Below are 6000 nucleotides of genomic sequence, written 5' to 3'. Positions count from 1 at the left end.
ATTTGTCGTCAAGTAAAAACTCACAATAGAGTGAGGTCGAATCCCACAGGGATTGATTGATCAAGCAACTTTAACTAGAGGAATGTTCTAGTTGAGCGAATCAGAATTTGAGTTGAGAATTGCAGAAAATTAAATGGCGGGAAAGTAAATAACAGAAAAGTAAATGCTGGAAATAAAGAGCTGAATGTAAATGATGGAAAGTAAATTGCAGAATCTTAAATGGGAATGGGGTAATTGCTCATAAAAGTAAATGACAGAAATTAAAGAGAATGGGTAAGATCAGAAATGGGGAGTTCATTGGGCTCAGGAGATGTTGCATTCTCCGGATCAATTTCATTTTCATCTCTTCCTCAATCAATGCACTCATTGATCTCCTTGGCAATCTTAAGTGATCGAATTACAATTCCTTGTAATTCAATCTCTCAAATCTTGATCAATAGCCAATTCCATGGTCAATTGCTCATAAGAAGAGATGAAGTATGGTCACTGATTATACCACATGTATTTCCCAAATCAAGTGTTGAGAGGATTATAGTCACATATCCATCCAAACCCATTTTGGTCCAGCATGAGAAAGCATTTCTAGCATGATCTCTTCATTCCTCTTTCAAGGTTCAGAAGGGATCCAAGTTTGAATAGCTTCTTTTCCAAGATAACTACCCAATTGGATGAAGATCGAAAGCTTTCACGTAAAATCAAGAGAAAAGATAGAAGAAGAATAATGAAAACTAGTATTGATCCATCAAATTACAACAGAGCTCCCTAACCCAATGAAAGGGGTTTAGTTGTTCATAGCTCTGAAAAATGAAAACAAAGATGGAGAATACATTGTGAAACTAGAAGTGCAGAGAAAGTAAAATACAAAGAGTAGTTCTATGCCAAGAGGCTTCCTATAATTTCCAACTCTCCTTTTCAATTCAAAGCTACTCCTATATATACTACTCTTCTGATCTTCTAGTTGGCTCTTCAAGTCTTGGGTATGGGCCTTTGGATCTTGAGTTTGAAGCAGTTATCTTCTTCATTGGGCTTCGCTTTACTTGCAGAGAGAAAGTGTGAAGTGGGCAGAGACTTTAGCTCAGGACGTTAGTGGTGTTAACGTTCAGTAAAAATATGGGTTCGAGAACATTAGTGACAATTACCTTTTTCACTAACGTTCCTCACCAAAGGAAGAGCCACGTTAACTTCAACGTTAGTGGCACAAACGTTGCCACTAACGTTGCCTCTATGTCCTTCGCACACGTTATTGGGACTCACCTTTCCCAGTAACGTTGAGAAGTCTCCCCCTTCCTTACGTTAGAGTCCACGTTAACTTAGTTAACGTGGCTCTTTTAACGTAGGCTTGCCAACCTTCAAGAACGTTAGTGACACTTACCTTTGTCACTAACGTTCTAATGTGCCCTTAGCTCCCACGTTAGAGTCCACGTTAACTAGGTTAACGTGGCCTCTAACGTGGCTGTGCTAGCCATCTCCAACGTTAGTGACAAAGGTGAATGTCACTAATGTTGGCTCATCATCTCTCCTCCTCACGTTAGCTTCCACGTTAACTAAGTTAACGTGGGAGTTAACGTGGCTCATTGTGCCTTGTGTGGGCTCCTTCCAATGTTAGTGACAATGTTAGGTGTCACTAACATTGGCGATCACCTTCCTTCTTCACGTTAGCTTCCACGTTAACTAGGTTAACGTGGTAGTTAACGTGGCTTATTGGGGCTTGTGTGGGTTAATCCCAACGTTAGTGACAATGTTTGGTGTCACTAACGTTGTCGACCACCTACTTTCTTCACGTTAGCTTCCACGTTAACTAGGTTAACGTGGGAGTTAACGTGGCTTACTGTGACTTGGCCAACGTTAGTGACAAAGTTGAATGTCACTAATGTTGGCTTCCCCTTTACTTCTTAACGTTAGAGGCCACGTTAACTAAGTTAACGTGGCTCTTAACGTGGCCACTTTTGAGCTTGGTCCAACATTAGTGATAATGTTAAGTGTCACTAACGTTGGCTCCCTTTCCTTTCTTCCACGTTAGAGTTCACGTTAACTTAGTTAACGTGACTCTTAATGTGGGTAATGATGGCTTCGAGAGCGTTATTGGCGATTACTTTTCTCATTAACTTTGCAAGTTACTCCCATTCCACGTCAGTGTCCACGTTAGTGTAACTAACGTAGCCACTAATGTGGTTCTTCTTTGCTTCCTTTGTCCTGAAATCAAGCAATCAAGTGCATCAAAGTTCTGGTCCAAGTCATGGGAAATGCAACATCAAATTTGTCATAAAATTCATGCAAAATCCTCATGAAATCATGTAAAGTGCACAATGTATGCTTGAATCAAGATGTAAGTGAATATCTACCCAAAACTAGCTTATTTTCTAAGGAAATGCATGAAACTACCCTAAAAACAGTAAAGAAAAGGTCAGTGAAACTGGCCAAAATGCCCTGGCATCACAACACCAAACTTAAAGCTTGCTTGTCCCTAAGCAAGTACTGGAACAAGAGAATGATGAATGGAATGCCAAGAGAAATGAGTCATTCTTGTGGAGGTCATGCCCCTGGTTTTATGGTGGTTTCATGCATAGCAACTTAGGTTCATTCCTGGCTTTCAGACCTTTATCATGTCCTAGAATACTCACTGTGATTGCATCCCATGAGACTTTTATTCATTGATCCTTTTATTGTTATTTCAGGACTTATTTGTGTTCTTAGGCTAAATGCTCTGTAAGGGGGCGACTTTTTAAGATAAGCTTTCAGCCAACACTCCCGAACCAGTTGGTTCAAGGTGATAGGTGTTAAGACACCCCTAAGGACTTACTCCCTCAAGTCTCTTTCCCCCATACATACACACCACAGGCATATAGTTTATTTATTTTCTTTTCTTGAGACCTTGGTGTCCAGCACCTCTTTGGATTACTAAATGCTCTGTAGTGAAGGTTACTCTTGATAGTGGACTTTCAGCTGATAATCCCGAGTTAGTTAACCCAAGTTACCAAGTGATAAGGCACCCCTAAGAGCTTATTCATCCAAGTAGATCCCTCACACAGGAGCACCACAGACACATGCCTCAAGATTAAAACCATTGGTGCCTAGCCTTATTGCTTACTCTTTTTCTTTTATTTTTTAACCTTTATTGTTCTTTCCCTTTTTCTTATTAGGATCTTCTTATTTAGCTAGTCTCATGGGGTGTATTCAAAGCATATGATTCAGGACAGATAGTTGTCTTCCCACCTTATGGTTGAACCAACTTAGCTAACTTATGACTATACTATAAACTCATGAACTTACTCCATAGTATGAACTCGTCTCTGGTCTTTTGAAATACTCATTCTCTTTTTTCATTTGATTCAAAGGGACAAGCATACAAGTAAGCAAAGTAAGGATGCAGTGACATAAAGACTAGCAATCATAGACCTCTTCAACCAAAAATTTAAAAGACAGAATTAAAAAAGGTTCCAATTAACGAGTCACTATTGATCAAAAGTGCATTCGGACTTCCAATTTTCAACATTCTAAGTACAATGGAATTAAGTAACAATACAACCTTCGGGTGATGATTTCTAGTTGCCTTCTTTTTTTTGTCATCATCCTAGTCCTTGCTACCTCACTTCCTTGGGTGAAGGTGCACCATTTCCTCATAAGATTCCTGCAAAGTTATTGGAAGTTTCTTGTTCCCAAAGCACTTGAGAAATAGTTAGCTTGCATGTATGCTTGTGACTTCTGAACTTAATTTGGTGTGTGAACACCAAACTTAGTTCCTTGCCCAATGCAAAACATTGCATATATGCAGAGAACCTCATATCTTGTTATTAACAAACAATGATTACCTAAAGTCTAACTACATCTAAGTGGTTTCCCTTGATTGGTTAGAGCGAGCAATGTTCTTTGGGAGTGGAGTGTGATTCTAACTAATATCCTTTGGTGGAACACCAAACTTAGAATTACACTTTCACTCTTGGTTTGTGTTGGTGTGGAACACCAAACTTAGCTCCTCGCAATACAGGGGAAACAGCTTGTGACCTTTATTGAAATAAAGCTGAAAAGGAAACTACCTGAGGTTGGGTTGCCTCCCAACAGAGCGCTCTTTTACCGTCGCTAGCTCGACGATTCCTCATTTACCTGGATGATACTGTACTCTGGGGTTTTCCCCCATGTTGCCCAGATAATGCTTGAGTCTTTGTCCGTTCACTATAAAAGTCCTCTCTGAACCTTCATCCATGATTTCGATGTGTCCATATGGCGAAACTTTTGTGACAAGAAAAGGGCCGAACCACCTTGATTTGAGTTTTCCTGGGAACAGTCTCAATTTGGAATTGTAAAGGAGTACTCGCTGCCCCTTTTCAAAACTCCTGGGTGCAAGATGCAGGTCATGTCTTCTCTTTGCCTTCTCTTTATACATCTTGGTATTTTCATAGGCTTGTGACCTGAATTCCTCCATCTCTTGCAGCTGCAAGATCCTCTTTGCACCAGCAGTAATGCTGTCAAAATTTAGTATCTTGATAGCCCAGAGAGCTTTATGTTCCAGCTCCAGTGATAAATGACAAGCTTTTCCATACACCAGTTGATATGGGGACATTCCAAGTGGTGTTTTGAATGCTATTCTGTATGCCCAAAGAGTATCATCCAGCTTCTTCGACCAATCTTTTCTTGATGCACCCACAGTCTTTTCCAGGATCCTCTTAAGCTCTCTGTTGGATATCTCAGTTTGTCCACTTGTTTGGGGATGGTAAGGCGTGGCTACCTTGTGTTTTACCCCATATCGTAGGAGAAGAGCTTCTAATGGTCTGTTACAAAAATGGCTCCCTCCATCACTGATGAGTGCTCGTGGGACTCCAAACTGGCTAAAGATATTCTTCCAAAGGAAGTTCATGACCACCCTGTTATCATTCGTTGGGGTTGCAATAGCCTCTACCCACTTGGAAACGTAATCCACTGCTACCAAGATGTACTTGTTTGCATATGAGGTTGGGAATGGTCCCATGAAATCGATTCCCCACACATCAAACAATTCCAGTTCCAAGATGAAATTTTGTGGCATCTCATTTCTTTTGGGCAAGTTTCCAAATCTTTGGCATTTATTGCATCTCTTTACTAGTTCTTTGGCATCCTTGAAAAGGGTGGGCCAGAAAAATCCACTTTGTAACACCTTTGCTGCAGTTCTGTCCCCTCCAAAGTGGCCTCCATAGCATGAACCGTGGCAATTCCATAGGACCTCTCGTCCTTCTTTTTCCGAAATACATCTCCTAAGGATTCCATCTGAACACTTCTTGAAGAGATATGGCTCATCCCAGACAAAGTATTTTGCATCATTCATAAGCTTTCTTTTTTGATGTTTATTGATCTCTGGAGGTAAGGCCCCAGTTGCCTTGAAGTTGGCAATGTCTGCGAACCATGGTGCTTTGTGAACTGTCATCAACTGCTCATCAGGGAAGAGCTCGTTCACACTCGTATCATGTGCTCCACCTTTATCCTGAGGAATCCTGGATAGGTGATCTGCTACCTTGTTCTCCACTCCTTTCTTGTCTCTGATTTCAATATTGAATTCCTGCAGCAATAAGATCCATCTTATTAGTCTTGGTTTTGATTCTTGCTTGGCAAACAAATATTTAAGTGCTGTGTGATCTGTAAAAACAATCACTTTAGCACCAATGAGGTATGATCTAAACTTGTCAAATGCAAAAACTATTGCTAGTAACTCCTTTTCAGTAGTGGTATAATTTCTTTGAGTATCATTAAGGATTTTGCTAGCATAGTATATCACATGGACTAAGTTGTCTTTCTTCTATCCTAACACTGCCCCAACTGCAAAATCAGATGCATCACACATCAATTCAAACGGTAAATTTCAATCAGGTGGGAAAATGATAGGAGCAGAGGACAACCTCATTTTCAAATTTTCAAAGGCTAACATGCATGTTTCATCAAAGATAAATGGTGTATCAGATACAAGGAGATTGCTTAAGGGCTTGGCTATCTTTGAAAAATCTTTAATAAACCTTCTGTAAAAACCAGCATGCC

Source organism: Arachis ipaensis, chromosome B8 (assembly GCF_059453495.1).
Source record: "Arachis ipaensis isolate K30076 ecotype BB chromosome B8, ASM5945349v1, whole genome shotgun sequence".
NCBI classification, from domain to species: domain Eukaryota; kingdom Viridiplantae; phylum Streptophyta; class Magnoliopsida; order Fabales; family Fabaceae; genus Arachis; species Arachis ipaensis.
The sequence above is the reverse complement of the archived record's forward strand: the minus strand, read 5'-3'. Positions refer to the sequence as shown.